At 49.2% G+C, this 25,932-nt stretch overlaps 3 non-coding genes and 1 pseudogene across 3 annotated transcripts; 1 reads left to right on the forward strand and 3 right to left on the reverse strand.

Moving 5' to 3' along the window:
• Positions 1-621: 621 nt before the first annotated feature.
• Positions 622-695, reverse strand: TRNAN-GUU (transfer RNA asparagine (anticodon GUU)). The gene has a single exon. It is a non-coding gene; the product is annotated as a tRNA-Asn (tRNA).
• A 3,080-nt stretch (positions 696-3,775) lies between these two features.
• On the reverse strand, positions 3,776-3,849 carry TRNAN-GUU (transfer RNA asparagine (anticodon GUU)). The gene has a single exon. It is a non-coding gene; the product is annotated as a tRNA-Asn (tRNA).
• A 7,960-nt stretch (positions 3,850-11,809) lies between these two features.
• Positions 11,810-11,972, reverse strand: LOC120368518 (U1 spliceosomal RNA). Its single transcript, XR_005582622.1, has one exon. It is a non-coding gene; the product is annotated as a U1 spliceosomal RNA (small nuclear RNA).
• On the forward strand, positions 11,868-25,638 carry LOC101047578 (coatomer subunit gamma-1-like; annotated as a pseudogene).
• Positions 25,639-25,932: the final 294 nt, after the last annotated feature.

The following is a 25,932-nucleotide window of genomic DNA, read 5'->3' on the forward strand; positions in this document are numbered from 1 at the left end:
GGATCACAGGCACCTACTACTATGCCCGGCTAATTTTTGTATCTTTAGTAGTGACAGTGTATCACCATGTTAGCCAGGCTGGTCTCAAACACCTGACTTCAGGTAATCCGCCTCCCTTGGCCTCCCAAAATGCTGGGATTACAGGCATGAGCCACCAAGAACAGCCTTGAAAAACATTTGTAAAGGGTTAAATAAATTACACAAACTGAGAAAGAAATGCTGTTTTCACCAAGCATAGTGAGGATCAGCATGAAGATGACTGATTCCACTGGTCACATTATTGACAGAGCGATCAGTAAACCCAGGAACATCCTGGCTAGAGGATGCTACTGTAATAGGTCTCCTATTTTTGTAAATGAAAAATTTGATGCACTTTGCTCACCCAAGCCTTCCATGGCAGCAAAGATTTTTATCCAGAAGTGAATCACTAAGTTCTCTGGGATTCCTGAGTTTGACATGTACAAGCTGCTGTTGGTCCTTCTGACGGCCTCAGTTGTAAGGAGGTCAGGAAGAGGACCCGTGTGTCTCAGGACTAATGTCCCATGGTTAACCTGGTGGATTGTATATTAACAGGAACAGGTTAACCTGGTTGATTGAAACGGGTTAAAACACAACACAAGGCGTCCCTGGGTGGGATCGAACCACCAACCTTCCGGTTAACAGCCGAACGCGCTAACCGATTGCGCCACAGAGACCGTGACTACCGATTCTACAGGACGCTGTAGGCAGGGCGCACTCACCAAAGGGCCCCCAGCCCTTCCGTCCTCAGGATGACCGAGGAGGCCTCGGAAAACCGGAGACGCTAGAGACCGGTGAGTCGCTCTGGTCACGTTGAACACCCGCGCGCTGGGAGATTCTGGGGCCAGGACGGTCGAGTGGCCTTCACCCACCCTGCCCCTGGCCTGCTTCAGAAGTCTCCGGAAACGCCCGCATCCGAAACCTGCCCGAGCCGCCCGGTGGCCCAAGGGAAGCTGAACGCGCGGCGGGCTCCCGGGATGGCTCTTCCCGTCCCTTGCTCCGCCTTCACCTAGTGAGGGAGCCTGTGCCCACGCTGCTCAGTGGCTTTCGGGGCGCTGCGGAGCTGCCGCTGCCGTCTTCGGATCCTGTGCCCCGATCGCGGGCTCCACCAGGGCAGGGATGGGGTGAGGGTCGCTGGTGGGTCTTCTCGGGAGGAGCAGGGTCTGGCGCTCACCAGGGCCCACGGCGAGGACTTGTCGAACGAATCCGTGGTCGCCTTTTGCTTTCAGCCCTTTGAAGAACCCGGAAAATAGGCATCACGAACTGTTTTCCCATGGGGAAGTTTGTTTTGTTTTGTTTGTTGACAGAGTCTCACTCGGTGGCCCAGGCCGGAGTGCAGTGGTGCAAACTCGGCTCACTGCAGCCTCCACCAGCCTCCACCTCCCGGGGCCGAGCGATCTCCTTGCCTCAGCCCCCAGACAGCTGGGACGACAGGCGCGCCACCATGCCGGCTAACTTTGTATTTTTTGTACAGACAGAATTTCGCCACGTCGCCCAGACGGGTCGCGAAGGGGAAGTAAGTTCTTTCTAAAAAGCTTTGATTCCGATTGATTCCTCCGCATCCCCAGAAGAGGGCAAGGGGCGAGGCCCGCTAGGGGCCAGCGGCAAGAAAAGGGTCCTGCCCCTCTCTTGCCACTTGGCGAGGTGGAGCTGAGGGGCTCAGCGCGCTGATTCTGGGTGCGTGCCTGGGGCAGGAGGCTGGGAGCTGGGCAGGGGGTGGGTCCCACAGGGAATGGCCAGGAGGAGGGCCGGTAGTCGGTAGAGTCGGGACCCAGAGTCAAAACTTGGCAGTAGCTTTGTGCAGCGGTGAGGACTGCAGCAGGGAGAGACGAGAAGTGGTTTGTTATTGCAGCAGAGTGGGGAAGAAAGGGAGGAAACGGAGAGACACGAAGAAAGAAGGAAATCTGTGAGGAGCCTTCCATCTCCAAAACGGAAGCGGCGCTGCATGAAGCTCAAAGGAGTCCGGCCGCTCAGCTCCTGTGGCTCCCTGTGATCCTAGTGTGGCCGCAGCAACCTCGGCTCGAATCGGAGTCACTGCAGTGCCCCTTCTAGCGTGTCGGGCTCTTCTTTCCCTTTAGCCTCCAACCTCAGCCTGGGCTGCGCCATTTACCTGCGATTAGAGAGGGTACAACTTCCTGTGGCTTCAGAGCTCTCTGTAGCGGCAGGAATGCAAGGAACCCGTAACCTGCACGCGGGGATCATGTCATCCTGAAAGGCTAGACTTTTGCCCCCTCTCTGAGCAAGTGCAACACCTAAAAGCTGAGGAGCTCCCTCTCAGTCAACCTCAGGAATCTTTTACTGTTGACAGGATGTGGCCCTACCTGTTTCTTTAGCTCAGATATTTCAAAAATCCGTAGGGCCTTTTCAGGCCAAATCAGAAATGAACAAAAGAAGATGAGAGTTCACACTCCAACCGGGTATTTTAAGTGAAACCTAAAGAATACAATAAATGTAAACTTAATGACATTCCACAACCCCAATTTTTAATTTTGTTTTTATTTATCTGCTATCAGTAAATGACTGAAGTATAAACCACACAGACCAAAGTGTGCTAATCTTAACAACGCTGCTCAGTGCATTTTGACAAAAGAAATCATCACCTAGATCAAGTTACAGAACATTTTCACCAGCCCAAAAAGTCATTACAGCCTCTTTCCAGTCAATCCTCACGCCATCCTCACCTAGGTAGTCACCCTTCTGATTTCTATCTCTGTGATTTACTTTTGCTTCTTCTTGAAATCATGTAAAGGTGCCTCTCCCACAGAAGATAAATTTGCTAAATGTGCTGAAGTTTGAGGCATTATATAAGGTCGGATGCAGTGGCTCATGCCTATAAATCCTGACACTTTGTGAGGCCTCCCAGCTGTTTGAACCCAGGAGTTTGGAGACCAGCTTGTGCAACATGATGAAATCCCTTCTCTACAAAACATACAAAAATTAGCAGGGCATGATGGCCCATGCCTGTCGTCCCAGCTACTGGGAAGGGTGAGAGATGGGAGGATCGCTTGAGCCTGGGGAGTCGAGGCTGCAGTGAGATGTGATCAGGCCACTGCACTCCAGCCTGAGAGACAGAATGACACCCTGTCACAAAAACTAAATGTAATATGGCAGTGGCACATCCAGTTCTCTACACTATAGAAATATCAGTGGCCACAGATGTGTGTAAGAGAATGATGACTTCGGGATTCTTTGTAATCCTAAAACCAAGAAGCCAACCTCATTTCAAACACATTTTGAAAAGAGAAATACATCGTGCACAAACTGAGGCCCAAAAATGCTGTTTTCAAAAATGATGGAGAGGATGATGATGATGATGAATGATTCCACTGGTCACATTATGGATTGAGCAATCAGTAAATCCAGGCACATCCTGGGGATAGGACACCTCTCTAGGCCTCCTATTAAAAATGAAAATATTGAAGCTGGTATATAACCCTTCCAAGCCTATAAGGGGCAGCATGAGGATTTTATTGCATCAGAAGCGACTCCTTTCATCTATTTCCTGTATACAGGCACAAGACAACCGGACTTTTTAGGAGGTGCTCTAGCAGAATTGGACCTGGCGAGGCAGGGGCCACGGCTTGACAAGGATCCCTGTTAACTGTAACTAGAACCCTGGGAAGAGAAAACCCTCCCTGCCATGGGGATACCAGGCCGGCCTGGAACCACCAGTCTTTCGGACTTAGGACTGTGGGAGCAAACGGGGAAGATTCTCTAGTGATTGACAATACAGGAGCGCTTTAAAAGCTAGAGGAGGCGTCCCTGGGTGGGCTCGAACCACCAACCTTTCGGTTAACAGCCGAACGCGCTAACCGATTGCGCCACAGAGACGATTACGGATAACTCCACGGGGCACTATAGGCACGGCGCACTCACCAAATTCTCATCCCTTTCCGCCTCAAGGCCCGCCCGACAGGACGACTGTACAAGGTCTGGGGAAATCGGAGCGATTGGAGAGCGGTGAGTCGCGCTGGTCACGTAGGACACCCGCGCTGGGAGATTCTGGAGCCTGACGACAGCCGAATGGCCTTTGCTCGCTCTGCCCCTGACCTGCTTCTGCAGCCCGCGGAAACGCCCCCGTAGGCGACCCGAGCCGCCTGGGGGCCCAAGGGAAGCTGAGCGCCGGGCGGGCTCCCGGGATGGCTCTGCCCGTTCTTTGCGCCGCCTTCACCCAGTGAGGGAGCCTGTGTCCGCCCTGCCCCGTCGCTTTCGGGGCGCTGCAGAGCTGCTGCTGCCGACTTCGGATCCTGTGGGAATCTGTGCCGCGCAGGGGTGCTCCCCAGGGCAGGGATGGGGTGACGGTCGCTGGCCGGGAGCAGGGGCTGACACTCAGCGGGGCGCACGGCTAGGGCTTGTTGAATGAATTCGTCGCCTTTAGCTTTTAGTCCTTTGAACAGCCCTGGGATTGAAAATCAAGAGAGGTTTTTCCAAGGGGAAGTTCTTTTCGCAAAGCGTTTATTCAGGTTGACTTCTCGCACCCCGCGGGGCCCCCAGGCCAGGAGCAGGGCGTCCCGTGCACCTGCTGCGCGGTGGAGCCGCCGGGGCTCAGCTGGGCGGGGGTCGCTCATGGACGGGAATGCGGAGCGAGGAAAGAGAAAAGCGGGAAAAGAAGCCGGGAGGGCTGGACCAGACATCCGCACCTCCTAAAAGGTTCCTGCAGAGGCACGGGCGGGAGAAGAATTGTTTTGTTTTGTGTTGTTGGCTTTTGGTCTTTGTTTTTTTTTTTTTTTTTTTTTTTTTTCGAGAGGGAGTCTTGCTCTGTCGCCCAGACTGCAGTGCAGTGGCATGATCTCACTGCAACCTCCGCCTTCTGGGTTCAAGGGATTCTCCTGCCTCAGCTTCCTGCATAGCTGGGATTACAGGGGCCCGCCGCCACGCCCAGCTAACTTTTGTGTTTTTAGTAGAAATGGGGTTTCACCACGTTGGCCAGGCAGGTCTGGAACTCCTGACTGCCCACCTCAGCCTCCCAAAGTGCTGGGATTACAGATTGAGCCATCCCACCTGGCAGAGAATTTTTTTTATTGTAGCAGAACGAGGAGGAATTGAAGAGAAAACGGAGATAGAACCTGAAAGACCCCAAATGGGAGAAGCTGTAGCTGCCAAGAAGCAGATCTTCCAGAAGAACGAGGCCCAAAACTAGGAACGCTAAAATCCTTGCAGGAGTAGCATCACCCGGACCCTCTGCGTTCCTTTAGGCAAAGGACATGCTTCCATTGTTTGTTCAATTGTGTTTGTTACATAAATAAAACCCTTTTCATGTATCTTTGAAACTGCGTTGGTTCTATTACCTTGTGATGACAAACAATGCTGCAGTCCTCATTCTGTACACTCCTCATTGGCCGCTTGTGCATTTCTGCAGGGTAGAGGCCTGGAGAGCAGTTGCTCCCGCAGAGTGATGACCTGGGTTGCTGTTGTTGTTGTTGTTGTTGTTTGTTTGTTTGTTTGTTTGTTTTATTTTGAAAAGGAGTCTCACTCTGTTGCTGAGGCTGGAGTGTGCAGTGGTGCGATCTCAGCTCACTGCAACCTCCGCCTCCCGGGTTCAAGCAATTCCCTGCCTCAGCCTCCCGAGTAGCTGGGATTACAGGCACCTGCCACCACACTTGGCTAATTACTGTAGTTTTAGTAGAGATGGGATTACACCTTCTTGGCTAGGCTGGTCTTCAACTCCTGACCTCGTGATCCACCTGCCTTGGCCTCCCGAAGTGCTGGAATTACAGGCATGAACCACCATGCCCAGTCTACATGGTTTTTGCATATTTATTTATTTATTTATTTTTGAGACAGAGTCTCACTCTGTGACCTGGGGTCACAGGCTGGAGTGCAGTGGCACGATCTCAACTCACCACAACCTCTGCCTCCCAGCTTCAAGTGATTCTCCTGCTTTGGCCTCCTGAGCAGCTGGGATTACAGGCTCAAGCCACCACACCAGGCTAATTATTGTATTTTTAGTAGAGATGGGGTTTTACCGCATTGTCCAGGCTGGTCTCAAACTCCTGACCTCAAGTGATCCGGCCTCTCAAAGTGCTGGGATTACGCGTGTGAGCCACAGCGCCCAGTAATTACGTGGTTTTTATACCCTTCCAATTTTTGGAATTATTTTTAACTTATTAGCTGTTACTCTTTCTTTTGTTATGTCAGTGATGGCTTTCGGGTTTCTAGACTACATCTTGATCAGTCTGCCATCAAGTGACATTGTACCTCCCCTTCTGGTCTTTATGCTAGTGCTGTCATGTAATTTGATTTTAGACATGTTATAAACCGCAGAATTCATTATTCTTGCTTTTATTTAATCTGTCCAATTTTTAAAAGTATTTAAATAATAAGAAAATAATAAATTTACATGCATAGCAACTTTCAGTCAACTCCATTGCCTTGTATGGGTCCAGATTTCTGCCTGGTATCCCTATCGTTAGGCCTGGAGGACTCCTTTAACATCTTTTGTAGTGTGGTTTGGTGAATTCTGTTTTTTGTTTTTTTTTTTTTTTCTTTTTTCTTTTGAGAAGGCGTTTCACTCTTGTTACCCAGGCTGGAGTGCAATGGCGTAATCTCGGCTCACCGCAGCCTCTACCTCCTGGGTTCAGGCAATTCTCCTGCCTCAGCCTCCTGAGTAGCTGGGATTACAGGCACGCACCACCATGCCCAGCTAATTTTTATTTTTTGTATTTTTAGTAGAGACGGGGTTTCACCATGTTGACCAGGATGGTCTCGATCTCTTGACCTCGTGATCCACCTACCTCGGCCTCCCAAAGTGCTGGGATTACAGGCGTGAGCCACCACGCTCAGCTAATTTTTGTAGTTTTAGTAGAGATGGGGTTTCACCATGTTGGCCAGGATGGTCTGGATCTCTTGAACTCGTGATCTGCTCACCTCAGCCTTCCAAAGTGCTGGGAATACAGGCGTGAGCCACGCACCTGGCCTTTTTTGCTGTATCTTTAAATGTCCTTATTTCAGTCACATTTTGAAAGAGTTTCCAATTTGGCATAGAATTCTAAGGAAACTTTCTTTCACTACTTTATGACGTTGCCACTCTGACACTTTGCCATTGATACATCATCTTTCCTGTTTTTGTAAAACTGGCATAAACTGGGCTTCCTGTACTTGTTATATGTTTTTTGGATTGTGTCTTTAAATTAAAAATATTAAATTAAAATACCAAAAGGCCCTGGGTGAGGTGGCTCATGCCTGTAATCCCAGCACTTTGGGAAGGGGAGGTGGAGGATCACTTGAGGCCCAGAGTTGGAGACCAGCCTGGGCAAGATATCAAGACCCTCTCTCTACCCTATGTATGGATATATAAGTCCTAGATTCATCTTAAGTTCTCCAACAATCGCTTAAAGTGAAATGTGCCCACCCTGAGGGGCGGACCTACCTGCTGACTTGCCATCTGTGTTTGTGAGACATTCTCAACAGCATTTGCTTTCCCTAGCCAAGCGGTGTTTGTGGTTTCCTCACACCTGAATGCCTTCAGTGTAAAACTTGTCAGAAATCATTTTCTTGGCCAAAAGATTTCAAAATACTCTTACTTCAAGTAAGTGCATTAAAAATGAATTTCTCGGCCGGGCGCGGTGGCTCAAGCCTGTCATCTCAGCACTTTGGGAGGCCAAGGCGGGTGGATCACGAGGTCAAGAGATCGAGACCATCCTGGTCAACATGGTGAAACCCCGTCTCTACTAAAAATACTAAAAATTAGCTCGGCATGGTGGCGCGTGCCTGTAATCCCAGCTACTCAGGAGGCTGAGGCAGGAGAATTGCCTGAACCCAGGAGGCGGAGGTTGCGGTGAGCCGAGATCACGCCATTGCACTCCAGCCTGGGTAACAAGAGCGAAACTCCGTCTCAAAAAAAAAAAAAAAAAAAAAAATGAATTTCTCAGCCGGGCGTGGTGGCTCACGCCTGTAATCCCAGCACTTTGGGAGGCCAAGCCAAGCAGATCACCTGAGGTCGGGAGTTCGACACCAGACTGATCAACATGAAGAAACCCCATCTCTTAAAAAAACAAAACAAACAAACAAACAAAAAACGCCAGGTATGGTAGCACATGCCTGTAGTCTCAGCTACTCGGGAGTCTCGGGCAAGAGAATCGCTTGAACCCAGGAGGCAGAGGTTGCAGTGAGCCGAAACTGCACTGTTGCACTCCAGCCTCCATCTCGAAAAAGAAAAAAAAAATAAATTTATTTCTCAGTTGCATCCCTGGAATCCACGGAAAATCCAGGGGAGACAATCAAGTGCTACAGAAGCGAGCACTAATCAGCGGAGGACCAAGCGTGGCTTCCTCACTAGGACTCAGGGCAAAGTTATCTGCTTTGGTCTCCAGTGCAGAGCAGAACTCGGTTCACCCGCGACGGGAGGACCCGGCCCAGAGGAGGCGGACTTCCTTCTCCAGGGGCCTTCAGAGAGGAAATCCCCTAGGATTTCTTTCTTTCTCTTTGATCTACTTCCAACTCTTTTCTCCAAGACCTTTTTCGAATCCCTCCTGCCCAGGACCTAAGGGGGCAGTGTCCTTCCCTACAGGACCCTTCCTGCCTGGGTGTCTTCCCAGCCCAAGATCACCCTGAAACTTACTGCCCACCAGAGACAGCGAGAGGACCAAGGAGGGTGGCGGATGCGGTGGGAACCACAGAGTCACCGCGCACCTGCGCCTCCCGGCTCTTCGCAAATTGAAGCTTCCCCCTGAAGCTTCTCTTCAAGTCACAGGGAAAGGAAGGGTAGCTGCTGACCCAGTGGGAGAAGCCCCTAGGAAGGAACTGGCCCTACCCCCTGGGCCCTGAAGACAGGCCTGGCCAAGGCTGATTTTGACCGGGAGGCCCAAAGAAAAGGCTCAAGGGCAGCCCAAAGTCCAACCCCAAGCTTAAGGATTTCAAATGTCTGATCTTTTCCAGGTTGGTCAGTACAATCTTTCCCACCTTTATCAGGAGACGCCTTTGCCAAAATTCAAAGACCTGGGATTCTTGCTGCTTGCAGCAAAGAAAGCCAATCACTGAGATGATTATTCCCAAGGAATGGGTTTTACTAGGGTGCTGCAGCCGGGGAGATGAGAAGTCTCAAATCCATCTCCCTGACCAACGAAAACCAGAGGTTTAGATGGCAGGGAAGAAATGCAACGATGTATAAGAAAACAGGAACTAGGGAGGGCAAGGAAGCAATCATAGTGCATGAGTGTCCAGCATCTCACTGTCTGGATGACTTTCAGTTCTTTGATAGCTTGAGAGGCCTGAAGGAACTCAAATAAAACAAACATTAAGTTTCAAGCTTTAAGATCAGAAGCCTTCTATGTTTACCAAACAAATCTACATTTTCTTGGTTTCAGACCAAGAGAAAGATTGTACAGATCGCAGCGCAGTTAACCAAATAGAAAACCAAAGCATTTTCTGAACAACAGGATGTATGAGGTCAAAGAAAGACCACCCTACAGAACTGCTTTTTGGACTGAGCATAGGGAATGCTAAAGCTGCAACAACTACATGGGATTAAGCTGCAGGTGTGGGCTGGATGTGGTGGCTCACACCTGTAATCCCAGCACTTTGGCAGGCTGTGGGTGGATCACTTGAGATCAGGGGTTTGAGACCAGCCTGACCAACATGGTGAAACCCCGTCTCTAATAAAAATACAAAAATTAGCCAGACGTCATTGTGGACACCTGTAATCCCAGCTACTAGGGAGGCTGAGGCAGGACTTTTGCTGGAACCTGGGAAATGGCGGTTGTAATGAGCCGAAATTGTGCCACTGCACTCCAGCCTGGGCAACAGACCGAGATACCTTCTCAAACAAAAACAAAAGGCTGCAGGTTAAAAAAAAAATCTGGATTTTGGTTCAGAGCCCCTGGACCTTCCTGGAGAGTTTCCTCGTTCCGCGAAAAAGGAAGCCTGTCTCCGTTTCTGCATCTCTCTGAGTCCTTCTGGAGAGTGAGGATAGGGAGGTCTCAGTGCTTGGCCCCCCTCTGACTCTGGAGACCTCCCCTCCCGTGGGTCAACCTGGTCCAGTGCACAGGCCCCAGCTCTGCCACCATGTCACCCCACTTTGCCCCCAGCAAAGGCCGTTTCTAGGTCAGTTGCCCGGTGCAGCCAGGACCGGGCCACCCGCTCCGCGATTTTGGGCTCCGGAGGCCGCGAGCGCTGCGGTCCCGCGGAACGCTGTCTCCCTCTAGTGGAGAAAGTGTGGAGGGCAGCGAGGGCTGCACCTGCACCTGCTGAGGGAAGCGGCAGTTCCGGATCTCAAGGCAAAAGACGTTTGTCATCTGAGAGGCTGGGCTCAGTTACCATCATTTCAAAATTTTCAATAAAAACCATGAAAATTTGTTTTCTTACTTGTAGAAATCTCCTCGCAAGAACTCCCATCTTAGATTCCACGGAAAATAGGGTACTCCACGAAGACACAGGGTGGACTGCTGTTCTGACCTGCAGGCCTCCACGCCCTGCGCAGGAGCGCCAGGGCACGGTCAGTCCTTCCCCTAAGGGTGTCATCTACAACCAAACCAGGACCCTAACGGCCCCCAAAATGCACTGCTTTTATTCCAAAGAAAATCACCAGTTCTGAGCACAACTTCTACCTAGCTCTGTTAGCTGAGCACAGAAATCCTACACATTCCCGTGAATACTGTGGTGAAAAGCAGGCGCTACCCAGGCGCGATGGATCACACCTGTAATCCTAGCGCTTTAGGAGGCTGAGCGGGTCGCTTGAGCCCAAGAAAGAGTTGGAGACCAGCCTGAGAACATGTTGAAACCTCTACAAAAAAGAAAAAAGAAAGAGAAAGAAAGAGGCCGGGCACCGTGGCTCAAGCCTGTAATCCCAGCACTTTGGGAGGCCGAGGTAGGTGGATCACGAGGTCAAGAGATCGAGACCATCCTGGTCAACATGGTGAAACCCCGTCTCTACTAAAAATACAAAAAGTTAGCTGGGCATGGTGGGGCGTGCCTGTGATCCCAGCTACTCAGGAGGCTGAGGCAGGAGAATTGCCTGAACCCAGGAGGCGGAGGTTGCGGTGAGCCGAGATCGCGCCATTGCACTCCAGCCTGGGTAACAAGAGCGAAACTCCGTCTCAAAAAAAGAAAAGAGAGAAAGAGAGAGACGGGAAGGGGAGGCGCGAGGGGAGGGCAGGTGAGGGGAGCGGAGGGAGGGAGAAAAACACAAAAAGCACGAATTAGCCTAGCCGGGTGTGCGTCCTACTCAGGAGGCCTGGGATAGGAAGATGGCCCGAGTCGAGATGGTGCCACTGCTCCAGCAGTGGACATCTAAGAGCTAACTTCTGGGATGGCGGGAAAATACTAAAGTTTTAAGGATTGTTAAAAGCCCTCGGTGGCTCACGCCTGTAATCCCAGCACTTTGGGAGGCCAAGGCAGGTGGATCAGGAGGTCAAGAGATCGAGACCATCCTGGTCAATATGGTGAAACCCCGTCTCCAGTAAAAGTACAAAAATTAGCTGGGCACGGTGGTGTCACGCCTGTAGTCCCAATTACTCGGGAGGCAGAGGCAGGAGATTTGCTTGAACCCAAGAGAAGGAGATTGCAGTGAGCCGAGATCGCGCCATTGCACTCCAGCCTGGGCACGGAGAGCGAAACTCAGGTCTTCCAAAAACGGAAAATCGTTAAAATCCCTGGGGAGAACCGCTGATGGACAAAGCAGGCCCAAGCTAAACGCCCAAGAAAAACAAGTGAATAAGTTCCGCCCAAATGTATATTAAAAAAACCCCTAAGTCTAACGCCAAAAAACACACAATAACACAAAACGTAAAAGTGAAGAAATAATTGCCGCCACCGAAATCATTACTTCTCGTCTGTCATTTAGACCAGCAAACTCCAGGGGAAAGCGCGAACGCAGCCCCCACTACCACAAATTATGCAGTCGAGTTTCCCACATGTGGGGAAACCGCAGGGGTCAGCGCATCCGGAGTGCAATGGATCAGCCTCGCCCTGGGAGAACCACCTTCGTGATCATGGAATCTCCCCTGCCAGGTAAGTATGAGGACACGCGCCTCCGCCCCGCCGGAGCCTCACACGCCGCGCCCTTTACACGCACGGTCACTTGCCCGGCGCATCCTCTCCGCACCCAGCCACCCCGAGCTCTCCTAGCCCGGACACACAGCCGGGATTCTCAAGTCCGACACCGGTCCTGGACTTGCTCCCACAGCACCAGAAATCCCTGGTGGTGAAGCAGCAGCCCCTGCGCCGCCTCATCTGCATAGAAGCCACCGTATCCGTGATGTCACCGACAGTGCCTTTCCCGGTGGCGGGCTGCTCTTCCGCTCCACCCTCCGCCGCTCAGCCGACCGGCCGCCGCCCGAGGCCTGGGGAAGGGACTCCGCCTCTCCCTCCGTCCCCCCGGCCGTGTCCGCCGGGGAGGTGCGCTGAGACCCCACAGCTGATCATCAAACAAGCGACTGCTTCACCTGTGTCCCGTGGCGGCCAGCTGGAAGCCTGTGCACCAGTCTTCAAATAACGGCTTTTAATTCGCAAACCAGAATGTTTGGGATTACAGAAAACCGGTTCCTTTCAAACGTGGTTATCTTTGTGAAGTAGCATTGCGCTTAAAATCGGAAGTCCTTCAATATCAGAGAGAAACATTCTCTGAAACCGGAGAGGCTGCTCAGATGACTGCACCCCAGCCGTGTTCCCGATTTTACCAGCAGTAGTGTCATGAAGACAATCGTCCAACTTCGTGAATCTTGTAGGTTGGGTGTTTTGTTTTTGTTTTCAAATACAGTATTGCACAAAAAGAAAGCAGAGCGTGGTTGCAGTCTCAGTGTAATGCCTCTCTGGGCCTGAGAATTTGAAAAGGCTCAGATTTCTCACATAAACGTTCTCTTCTTTCCTCATTCTCCCTTTAGATGAAAGTTTTTCTTGAAAGCGTTGACGATCAAAAGCTGGGTCAAGGTGTTTCTCCTTGCCAGAAAGGCTCATTCCCAGATAGTCCGGTCCCCCACGGGAGTCCTCTCACCGATGAGGTTTTATCAGCGCCCAATAGCTGAAATGCTGTGGCATCACAGAACGAAAAAAAAAAATAAAGAATAAAAAAGAGAGATCTCCGTCAATTCTACAGTTGCTGTCAGTTGTTGAATCATCTCTAGTCTTCAGAGGACCATGAATTTAGTTTCTCCAAAGAAGAAAGAAATGAGAAATACATAGCATTAACAATTGGAGTAGTAGAAATCGAATGCGCACAAGATTGATAATGACAAAGAGAATCTGTGTGCCTGAACAGGAAGCGAACCTGCTCCATTAGCAGCAGCTGAAAACAGCAGGGAAAACACCAACTCCCAGTTCTTCTTCGGTGCTTTCTTACAGCCAAGTGGCTTCTTTTCTGATTTTTTCAACACACGGTTCTACTTCATGGGAAATATTTATGTATACGCAACAGAAGGTATCTGCCACCACATACATCTCCCTGCTCCGCTAAATGTATCACCAAAGCGATACGATTATCTCGTACAACCTTAGCCAGTGAATAAATAGCTCTTTGTTGAGCTGCAAAAGAGGCTGCAGTTTTATCAGCCATATTTTTCTTTCTTTTCCTTTCAGAGACCGTGTCTGGCTCTGAGACAGCCCAGGCTGGAGTGCAGTGGCACCGTCATAGCTCACTGCAACCTCGAACTCCTGGGTTTAAGATTCTCCCGCCTCAGCCCCCGAGTCACTGGGATTACAGGCCAGAGCCACCATGTCTGGTTTTCATCAGCAATGTTTCCTGAGTTACAGAAAGATTTGTAATCCTGGGAAGAAACACTCCCTTCAAGCAAAAGTGTTCTCCCCACAAAATGCAAGGAGTTATCTTCTTGATGGCCAGGCACAAAATTCTCTGGTTTTGCCCCAATAGAATCTCTATCTAAAATAGAGTGGTGGTCAGGCCTAGTGAAAAGTTTGAGGAAACTTGCCCAATGTTGGGTTTCTTCAGAGCCATGTATATATTCAAATATCCTAAAGACACTGCCCTTCACACTCCATGTCCTTAGACATTTATAGGACCTGGGTGGTGATCTCCTCCAGACAAAAATAAATGCTACCGCAGAACAGGAAAGCGTATTATCACTTGAGTACATCAGCTTTTGCGCATTTTAACCCATGGGTCAGACACGTTAGAGCAAGAGGGCAGGTGGACAGCAGGAGGGAGTGTGTTCCTTTTAATTTCCCAATAGCACAGTGGTGTTTGCCACAGTCATTCCAGAGGGAGGTGACAATCTGTAGATGTTGCTGTTTGTTTCTGTGGGTTTCGTGTGTTTGTTTTTGAGACAAGGTCTCACTGTGACCCAGGCTGGAGTGCAGTGGCATGATCAGGGTTGACTTCTGCCTTGACCTCACGAATTCAAGCAATCCCCTCACTCATTCTCCCAAGTAGCTGGGACTGCGAGCGTGTGACACCCCACCCTGGGGTGTGAACTGGGATCTGAGGTTTTAGCTGGCTCCCTAAAGGACAGGATCCCTTACTCTTCTGGAATACAGATCATCATTCTTGTGTGCATTATATTTCTACTACCTTGCTATTTCTTTTTTTTTTTTTTTCTTTCTGTAGAGACAGGGTTTCATCATGTTGCCCAGGCTGGTCTCAAACTCCTAAGCTTCAGGGATCCACCCACCTCAGCGTCCAGTGTCCCAAAGTGTTGGGATTACAGTTATAAACAACAGTGCCTGGCCTAAGCTAGTGTCTTTTCACTAAGGTAACTAAGTCTTTATTTAAGCCATTGAGAAAATCACAATTTATAAGGGAATCATTCTGGTGATCTTTTTTTTTTTTTTTTGAGACAGAGTCTCACTGTGTCGCCAGGCGCCAGGCTGGAGTGCAGTGGCACAATCTCGGCTCACTGCAACCTCCGCCTCTCGGGTTCAAGCAATTCGCCTGCCTCAGCCTCCGAGTAGCTGGGACTACAAGTGCACGCCACCACGCCCAGCTTATTTTTGTATTTTTAGTAGAGACGGGGTTTCACCATGTTGGCCAGGATGGTCTCAATCTCTTGACCTCGTGATCCGCTTGCCTTGGCCTCCTTAAGCGCTGGGATTACAAGCCATTCTAGTGATCTTAAAGGCTAGTGTCAGCCATTTCAGAATACTGTTTAAAGAATCCTCCATCGAGGGTCCCTGTAGAACCATTGTTGCACCGCTACTCCATGCCCCGCCTGGGAAGCATCGCATTGCTGTGTTGCATCCCACTGGCTCCACCACATTGAAGAAATTTGACAAGAAGGACGAGGAGTCAAGTGGAGGCTCCAGCCCATTCCAGCACCTTGCAAAGGGTGCCATACTCCAAGAGGCTCGTGTATGTAATGAAACTCCCATCAATCCTCGGAATTGTGCCCACATCCTCACCAAGATTCTTTATCTCATAAACCAGGGGGAACATCCGGGGACCACAAAAGTGACTGAGGCCTTCTTTGCCATGACCAGGTTCTCCATCGGATGTGCTACTTGACCATCAAGGAGATGTCACGCATCACAGAAGATGTCATCATTGTCACCAGCAGCCTAACAGAAGACATGACTGGGAAAGGAGACAACTACCGGGCCCGGCTGTGCGAGCCTCTGCCAGATCACCGACAACACCAGGCTGCAGGCTACTGAGCGCCGCGTGAAACAGGCCATTGTATACAAGGTGCCCGTGTCTCCAGCTCTGCCCTTGAGTCTTCCTTGCACCTGCTAAAATGCAGCTTTGACGTGGTCAAGTGCTGGGTGAATGAGGCTCAGGAGGTGGCATCCACTGATAATATCGTGGTCCAGCACCACATGCTAGGGCTCCTGTACCACGTGTGTAAGAATGACCGCCTGACTGTCAATAACATAATCAGCAAGGTCACCCGGCATGGCCGTAAGTCTTCCTTTGCCTCCTGCATGATGATCCAGGTGGCCAGCAAGCCGCTGGAGGAGGAGGATGGCAGCCATGACGTCCACTGTTTGACTTCATCGACCGCTGCTTGTGCAACAGACATGAGATGATGGTGTGCGAAGCTCCTCGGCCATTGGCACTGCCAGGCTGCAGTGCCAAGGAGCTGCCCTGGCTGTGCCAGTGCTCCAGGTTTTCTGCAGCTCACCCAAGGCTACTCTCCATTATGCAGCTGTTCACACTCTCAATAAGGTTGCCATGAAGCATCCGTCAGCTGTGACGGCTTGCAGTCTGGATCTGGAGAACCTGGTCACAGATTAAAACAGCAGCACTGCCACACTGGCTGTCACCACCCTCCTGAAGACAGGCAGTGAGAGCAGCATCGACCGCCTTATGAAGCAGATGTCCTCCTTCGCGTCAGAGATCTCCGATGAAGTCAAGGTGGTGGTTGTCCAGGCCGTCAGTGCCCCGTGTCAGAAGTATCCTCACAAACATGCCATCCTCATAAACTTCCCGCTCACTGTGATCCAGGAAGAGGGTGGCTGTGGGTACAAGCGTGCCACTGTGGACGGCATCACCAGCACCACTGAGGAGAGCTCAGAGACCAAGGAGACGGGGCTGACACATCTGTGCAAGTTCATTGAGGACTGCGAGTTCACAGTGCCGGCCATCTGTGTTCTGCGTCTCCTGGGCCAGGAGGGGCCCAAGACCACCAACCGCTTTATCTACGGCCGAGCAGTCTTGGAGCTTGAGGAGGTCCGGGCAGGTGCTGAGAGTGCTCTGGCCAGGTCTGGAGCCCAGAATGAAGAGATGTTACCCAGTATCTTGGTGTTGCTGAAGAGGTATGTGATGGAAGATGACAATGAAATAAGGGACTAAGCCGCCTTCTATCTAAAAGTCCTGGAGCACAGCAGAAGGCCCTCAATGCAGGCTAGATCCTAATGGCCTGACTGTGTTCATCCTGGTCTGGGAGGGCTCTGCACCAGTACACGCTAGAACCATCAGAAAGGCCTTTAGACCTCAAGTCTGTGCCCCTCACCACTGCGCCCACGGCAGAGCAGACAACGGAAAGCACCCCCATCACTGCAAACAGCCTGAGAAGGTGGCAGCTACCAGGAGATCTTTAGGACCAGTTGGTGGCAGTGCCAGAGTTCCAGGGACTTGGGCCCCTCTTCAAGTCCTCGCCTGAGCCCGTGGCCCTCACCGAGTCAGAGACCGAGTATGTCATCGGCGGCACCAAACACACCTTCACCGACCACATGGTGTTTCAGTGTGACTGCACAAACACACTCAGTGACCAGACCCCGAAGAATGTCACCATGCAGATGAGCCCACCGAGGCCTATGAGGTGCTCTGTTACGTGCCTGCCCAGAGCTTGCCCTACAACCAGCCTGGGACCTGCTACACTCTGGTAGCCCTGCCCAAAGGCGACCCCACAGCTGTGGCCTGCACATTCAGGTGCATGCTGAAGTTCACTGTCAAGGACTGTGCTCCCACCACTGGGGAGGCCGATGACGAAGGCTGTGAGGATGAGTATGTGCTGGAAGATCTGGGAGTTACTGCAGTGTGGGGAACATTCCCGTGTGAGACCCCTAAAAGGCGTGAGTCTCACTCTACGGTGAGTTTGATCCCAAACACAGTTTCCACTGGAGGCAGTCGAGCTATCCGGAAAAAGGATCTGAAAGATGGATGATCAGTTTCTGATATCAACCACAATATCGTTTGGGACTAAAACTATGCTTTGCTGCTAGACCAAGTGACCCCCTGCCAGCTACCGGTTCCCGCTTTTAACTTTTTTATGACTCTTTAAGAATAAGCCTTAAACCTTTTCTTTACTTACCTGACTGCCTTGTACCCTAGATAATGGTTTAACTGTCGATATTTGCAAAGCAAATGCCACCATAAGGGATGGCTTTGATTTCTGACTCAGAGACTCCTGAATGGGGAAGTTGAGATAAGTTGAGTCAGGAGTAGACAAAGGAGAATCCGGATAAAAGATATTCTGATGAGCAAAACCAAAAAACCTTTTCACATCTCAGTTCTAAAACAAGATCAAACCAGAGATACCTGCAACCAGGAGGAATAATGTCTGGATGTAAACAAGCTTTGTGATCACAGGAAATTCTGTTACTTTTTACAACCACTGATTGCATATCTGACTTCTCTATTGTATAGGCCATGTAAGGTATACATTTGCATTTCCTCTTGCTATGACGTAAACTAGAGCAGAAGAAAGTGTATTTATTCCTGGCCTTTGAAAAATAAAATTTGCTGTTTAGGCACAGCCTATCAGCCCTCCAGACGCCTCGCTTTCTCTCTCTCTCTATCTTTCCAAGCGTTCTCTCTCTTCCAGGTATTGGGACCCTCTTGCAGGTCGAGAGACCCCCGGCAGACGTGCCTGCCCGTCCCGGACGGTCCCCAACACTGCAGCTGACCACATTCAGAAGGTCATGAAATTGAACTTAAAAGCAGCCTGGGATGAGGCAGGGGATGAATTCGGGAAGGAGGAAATGTCCGCCTCGTCTACCATCAAGACACTCGGAGAGGCTGTGGATAACGTGGTGAAGTTCTCGGGAATGCTCCCTCGTGAGAGGTCAGACAAGCTGCTGGATGACAAGGACACCCACACGTTGCTCCTGGCTGGTGTGTTCTGGGGTGGTCGTGACATCCTGGTGCGCCCTCAGCTGCTGCTTTTGGACACAGGGACAATGCAGGCGACAGCCAGAAGTTTGGAGGAGCTGCCAGTAGACATCATTTTGGCATCTGTGGGCTTGGGGCCAGCCCGCATAGCACCTTATCCCCTTCCCCAACACGACCTGGATGTCGTGCCTTCCTCAGGAAACTGCCGGAAACCCCTTCCCAAGCTTCTGTATTCAAAAACCATTAGGAATCATTGCAGATATGGATTTTTAAATTCTGTCTTCCTGTTCAGGACTACTTGGAGGGTGACTTCTTTTTTTCAATAGGGGATGATTTTAGCTTGTCCTAAATCTTGCTATCCTTCCTTCCTGGAAAGGGATCATAAAGGAATCAAACATTCTCAACTCCTCTTCAATTTATCCCGCAAGAGACCACTTTACCCCTGTAATAAATTAGCATGTATCTATTAAAAAAAAAAAAAAAAAAAGAATTCTCCATCAAATGTGGTGGCTCATATCTGTAATCCCAGCATTTTGAGAGGCTCAGACAAGAAAATCTCTTGTGCCCAGGAGTTCAAGACAAGCCTGGGGAACAGATGAGAGCGAATCCTCATCACTACAAAAAAAAACAAAAAACGTAGCCAGGCCTGATGGTGCTCCCCTGTGGTCACAGCAGCTACGGCAAAGGCTGAGGTGGGAGGATCACTTGAGGTCGAGAGATCGAGGCTGGGCCGGGCCATGATCCTGCCACTGCATTCCAACCTGGAAGGCAGAGTGGGACCCTGCCCGAATAAAGACACAGATTCTCGAACCATTTTACTATAAACGTTTATAAATGGTGTTTTTGTTTTTCTTTCTTTCTTTCTTTCTTTCTTTTTTTTTTTTTCAGACAGTCTCACTCCGTGTCCCAGGCTGGATTGCAGTGGCAGGATCTCGGCCCACTGCAATCTCTCCCTCCTGGGTTCAAGCGATTCTTTTGCTTCAGCCGCCCGGCAAATGTGTGTATTTTTAGTAGCTACAGGGTTTCACCATGTTAAGCAGGCTAGTCTCAAACTCCTGACCTCAAGTGATCCGTCCGCTTTGGCCTCCCAAAGTGCTGAGATAACAGGCATGAGCCACCACACCTGGCTCTCACACCATGTTAAGTAAGCAAAGACAGATTTGCCATTTTAAGTAAGCAAAGACACATTTGTCTGGCTTTTAGGACATTGCTGAATTATCCTCCAATCTACGTTTTTAGGAAGGACCTGGGGAAGGGCAACATGAAGTTATTTGGCCAAAATGCAGACCCTTTCATGTTCTGCTTCAGTCTGTTTTTGAAAATCCTTCCATTTTGCCTTTTGTATCCAGTATAGTGGCCTTGCCTTCTTACACCAGTGTGTGACTTAACCGATGAAGGTTAGAATATCTGGGCTCAAAGGTTTCAACAGTTAAGTCCAGCTTTCTCCCAGACTCCATAGTATCTTGGTGCCTGCATTAGAAACAGAAGGGGAACATGTATTTACGTTTAGATCAGGGAAGTCTTACATAATATTTTAAATTCACATTATGGTGAAGCAGAATACACAGCGGTAGGCTCCCCTCTTCCTGTGGGTATTACCTTGAAAGGGGCTGTCAGAACAGAAGTTTCAGGGAAGGGGCCAGAGCCCTGGGGACTCTCCGCAGGTGATGGTGATGGAAGAGGAGGCAGGGCAGGACAGGAGGGCTCAGGTGGGGGAGACTGTGCAGATGCAGGGGCCGGAGGAGAAGGAGCAGGTGGAGGCGAGAGAGACAAAGCCTCCTCAGTACTTCTCAATTCAGAAAAAGTCTGCTGACCTCCTTCAGTTTACTCCTCAATGGAGGCCATTTTCTCAGTTCTTTTAGAAATTTCTAGGTATCATTGGGAGTAAGTCAACCATTTAATTTGTCTGGTTCTAAAACCTTTTTTTTTTTTTTTTTTTTTTTTTTGACACAGTGTCTCACTGTGTCATCTAGACTGGAGGGCAGTGATGTGATCTTGGCTCACTGCAGCCTCTGCCTCCCAGGCTCAAGTGATTGTCCTGCCTCAGCCTCTCAGGTAGCTACGATTACAGGCACATGCCACCACTGCCTGGCTAATTTTTATGCTTTTAGTAGAGATGGGGTTTCACCATGTTGTCCAGGCTGGTCTGGACTCCTGACCTCAAATGATCCACCCACCTTGCCCTCCCGAAGTTTTGGAATTACAGGTGTGAGTCAGCAAGCTCGGCCTGTAACCAAATAGTTCTAATTGTCATCACTAATAAATTATTTTAGGGATTTCAAAAAGATCCCCATTTTCTCCATTCTGCTCATGACTTTTTCTGGTTAGGCAGATTCAGTTTCTTGGATATTTATAAGAGGACGCCTCATAAGTGTTATACATAAACCCAGCTGGTGTTTCTAAAGGTGGTTGTTTTTTCACAGCGTGCTCGGAATTTAAATCTTGATTTTCCATAATTCAGAGCTTTTCAAAGATGACCAAGGCCCGAGATGTGTTTTGGATCACAGCTTATGAAGTCACTGCTACAGATGTCACCCGAGTCATTTCTCTCAGTGGCTCCCACTGTTTCTAACCACCAGGTGGCCACAGAATGCCTATGCTATGGGGGACCGTCCCACGTATACCATCCCAGAAGAGCAGGAAAGGGGGTTCATAAAGATATTCTCCTGATGGAGAGTGCCCATGAAGCCACCTTTACATGGTGAGTAGTGACAGTTACTTATGCAGAGTCCGCGGTCACCTGAATGGGTCAGCGGGAGCAGATCACTTCTTTTCTTCAGGGTTAAAAACTAGCAGGAGTTCGTCACAAATGAAAAGCTAAGTTCAAATGTTCAAGAAGACATGCTACATAAAGTGAAACCACCAGTGCCTGCCTGGTTCTTTGTCATGACAGGGTACTGCCAACCGACTTTCCAAAGTTTTTGAACTTATTTATACTTCTGCCGGGAATAAGTAGGAGATTCCAGTGCTCTCATTCGGCCAAAATTTGGGAATGTGGCTTTTTTTTTTAAAGTCAAGTTTAGCTGGGTGCGGTGGCTCACACCTGTAATCCCAGCACTTGGGAAGGCCTAGGCGGGCAGACCACAGAAAAAAATTAGCCGGGCATGGTGGCATGCACCTGTAATCCCAGCTACTGAGGAGGCTGAGGCAGGAGTATCGCATGAACCCGGGAGGCGGAGGTTGCAGAGAGCTAAGATAGTGCCACTGCACTCCAGACTGGGCAATAGAGTGAAACTCTATCAAAAAAAAAAAAGTCAAGTTTATTGAGGTATAATTAAAATCCACCAGCATTATGTTACACACATTGTTTTCATGACATCTATCTTTGCAAAGCTGGCTTCTGCTGGTAGCTCTGATTAAGAAGCTAGTGCCAAATAAAAATATCAATATGTAACAAAGAGCAAAGGTAATCATTTGAGAGTGTTTGAGACGCTATGAGGTGCACAACACCGGGGCATATTCTTTTAAAATGTCAAAATATTAAAAAGAACAAACGACGCCGGGCGCGGTGGCTCAAGCCTGTAATCCCAGCACTTTGGGAGGCCGAGGCGGGTGGATCACGAGGTCAAGAGATCGAGACCATCCTGGTCAACATGGTGAAACCCCGTCTCTACTAAAAATACAAAAAATTAGCTGGGCATGGTGGCGCGTGCCTGTAATCCCAGCTACTCAGGAGGCTGAGGCAGGAGAATTGCTTGAACCAAGGAGGTGGAGGTTGTGGTGAGCCGAGATCGCGCCATTGCACTCCAGCCTGGGTAACAAGAGCGAAACTCTGTCTCAAAAAAAAAAAAAAAAAAAAAAAAAAGAACAAACGACTTGAGTGAACGCTCACAAAATTCCCAAGAGTTAAGAGAACACATAAGAATTCCCACAGCACTGGCAGCATGCCTACGACATGCAGAAATCTACGTGAACCCAGCAAGCAGTGGTATTCTCCAAGTAAATCAATGAAGTAAGAGACAACCAAAGGCAATCGAAAGCGTCAACTCTATTTCATATTCATCATGAATTTTTTTAGACGGAGTTTCGCTCTTGTTACCCAGGCTGGAGTGCAATGGTGTGATCTCGGCTCACCGCAACCTCCGCCTCCTGGGTTCAGGCAATTCTCCTGCCTCAGCCTCCTGAGTAGCTGGGATTACAGGCACGTGCCACCATGCCCAGCTAATTTTTTTTGTATTTTTAGTAGAGATGGGGTTTTACCATGTTGACCAGGATGGTCTCGATCTCTTGACTTCGTGATCCACCCACCTCGGCCTCCCAAAGTGCTGGGATTACAGGCTTGAGCCACCGAGCCCAGCCTCATCATGAATTTTTAAATTAACTATATATCGTGAAATTTTAAATTGAGCTGACATATAATAGAGAATGATAGTGTTACATGTTAGATGATATCTAAAAATATTTACCCAGGCATCCTAAGTGGAATAATTGAGTCTTCTGGTTTGTAGAATCATAAAAATGAATTCCCTTCTAAAGATATTACCTACTTAATTTATAACTGAGTCCAAAGCTCATATCTCCTGCTGCATTACAGCCAATAAGTTGAGAGACGAAGTGTAGGGGCAGGGAAGGTGACTCTATTCCAGAAAGTCACCAAACTGAGCAGACGGTGAACTAATATCTAAAGAACCATCTTAATACGAATTTCAGGCTCCTTGTATGTTAGGGAACGGAGGAAGAAAGAGGTGGTTGAGGTGAGGAGACAAGGTGTAGGGGCAGGGAAGGCGACTTTATTCCAGAGAGCCACCAAACTTTCCAAGTTGTAACCCTTTTTATAGTCTGGAACAATCCCTTCTCCAAGAATATCTGAGAAATTTGTTTGAATGGAGAATCCTATCCCAAATGTGAGGAGTCATGAAAATGTTTCATCATTTTCCATTTCTCAGCCTCAGGAATAGAGTTTCCTTTCTTTTTTTCACCTTCTTATGCCCTTGCAAAGAATAGAGTTTATTTTCTAGCAACCATCTGAGGGGTCCCACTGGAAGCCTTGTGCTCAGTCCCTTTAATTTCCTTAAGGGTACAGCAGTATGGTGCCGCTGATATGGATGGAGCGCTTGCTGGTAGGACAGCAGCCTGGAATACCAGCCTTAGCTGTGGCCTTAGCTGCTCTTTCAAGCAGGCCATCTCCTCTAATAATAAAGGTGTCTCTCTTCTGGTGTCCCCTGTGGTGAATAATTATTATTTCCTTTGGGAGCCGGACAGCACTAAACGTTGCAAGATCTGGATAAAATTGAACGTGGGATCCTTAGCTGTTGACAGTCCCCTTTCCTTCCCTGTGGCTGCCTGAGCATGGAGCACCAGGAACCCAGATTCACAGTCAGTAAATACATTGACTCTTAAGTTTTGTTTGTTTATTTGTTTGTTTGTTTTTGTAACAGAGTCTTGCTCTGTCAACCAGGCTGGAGTGCAGTGGCATGATCTCAGCTCACTGCAAACTCTGCCTCCTGGGTTCAAGTGATTCTCATGTCCCAGTCTCCCAAGTAGCTGGGATTACATGCAGCCACCATGCCTGGCTGATTTTTGTATTTTTACTAGAGATGGGGTTTCGCCATGTTGGCCAGGCTGGTCTCGAACTCCTGACCTCCAGTGATCCACCCGCCTCCACCTCCCAAATGCTGGGATTACAGGCATGAGACACTGTGCCCAGCAAAAGTATATATTTTTAGGCCTGGCTCTGCAGCTCACGCCTGTAATCCCAGCATTTTGGGAGATGGAGGCAGGAAGATCACCTGAGGTCAAGAGTTTGAGACCACCCTGGCCAACATGGCAAAACACCATCTTTACTAAAAATACAAAAAGTAGCCAGGCATGGCAGCGCAACCCTGTAATCCCAGCTACTAACACAGTGCAGAAAACAGTATCTGTTCACACCAACCAGAATGGAATTATTCATCATTCATAATGTTTTAGTAATGAGATATAATCAGCCTTGGACTGAGCACTGCTCCTGAACCACCTACAAGTTCATAAAAGCAAGATCCAAAGGGATCAAACTGTTTACATGCCACTTCAGTGCATCCCAGAACAAAATTCAAGACGATTTATAGAAATTATAAAATATGACTTCTTCCTGGCAAGGACAAAAAATGAATTTAAAAATAGCTACTATGCAAGAAGCTAAATTTCACAATGTCCAGCAGCCAATTAAAGGACACCAAGTATGCAAAGAGCCAGGAAATGATGACCCATAGAGAGGGAAATCGTCAGTTAATCAAAATTGAAGAGACCTAACATGATATTAGAATTAGCAGAGAGGATGGCCAGTGGTGGCTCACGTCTGTAATCCCAGCACTTTGGGAAGCCCAGGCGTGTGGATCACCTGAATTTCAGAGTTCAAGACCAGCCTTGTTAACATGATGAAACTCCATCTCTAGTAAAAACACAAAAATTAGCCAGGCGTGGTGACAGGCACCTGTAATCCCAGCTACTCGGGAGGCTGGGGCAGGAGAATTACGTGAACCCCGGAGGTGGATGTTGCAATGAGCCAAGATGGTGCCACTGCATTCCAGCTTGGCGATTAGTGTGAGAGTCGTCATAAAAACAAAAACAAACAAAAAAACCCCATCTGATTGTTTAACCAAAAGTGATCTAGATGGATTATGGGGTTTATAACACAGGTTCAAGCAATTCTCCTGCCTCAGCCTCCTGAGTAGCTGGTGTCTGTAATACCAGCACTTGCTATGACGCCCACCTAATTTTGTTTTGTATTTTTAGTAGAGACAGATTTTCTTCCATGTTGGTCAGGCTGGTCTCAAACACCTGACCTCAGGTGATCCACCTGCCTCAGCCTCCCAAAGTGCTGGGACTACAGGTGTGAGCCACCACGCCCGCCTTTTTTTTTTTTTTTTTAAATTGATGGGAGTCTCATTGGTCTTTTTCTGAGCTCAAGACTAGGCCTCCCAAAGTGCTGGGGTTACAGGCAGGAGTCACCACATCTGGGAACAAATGCCAACATTTATCTGTGCACAACTGCCAACATTTAAAAGCAGTCCCTGAATGGACTTGAACCACCAACCTTTCGGTTAACACCCGAACGCGCTAAGCGATTGCACCACAGAGACAACCTAAACCTTTTGTTTTCATCTCAACATAGATTAGGCAATCGCTAAACTCTAGGGGTTGCCATTCTCTTTCTGCAGGACGAGTGTGCAGACTTCAAAGCCTTGGAAAACCGAGGAGGTTGAGTTAACGAATCGTTTTTTCCCACGTTAGCATACCGTGCACTGTGTGACTCTGAAGCCAGAAGGGCGGTCAAATGGCCTTTGCCCTGCGTTGCCCTGCTCCTGCTTCAGAAGCCAGAGCCTCTGGAAATGCCTGGATCTGCGCCCCCAGCCTCAGCCCAGTGCGGCTCAAGGGAAGCGACTCCTCGAGTCTCTTGCTGGTTTTCGTGCGCCACGTTCAGGAAACCGTCTGCTCCGCTTGCTCTCCCCTCACTCAGCTCGGCTGCAGTAGATGGGGTCGGAGGCGCGGGAGTGAGA

This window comes from Saimiri boliviensis, chromosome 18 (assembly GCF_048565385.1).
Source record: "Saimiri boliviensis isolate mSaiBol1 chromosome 18, mSaiBol1.pri, whole genome shotgun sequence".
NCBI classification, from domain to species: Eukaryota; Metazoa; Chordata; class Mammalia; order Primates; family Cebidae; genus Saimiri; species Saimiri boliviensis.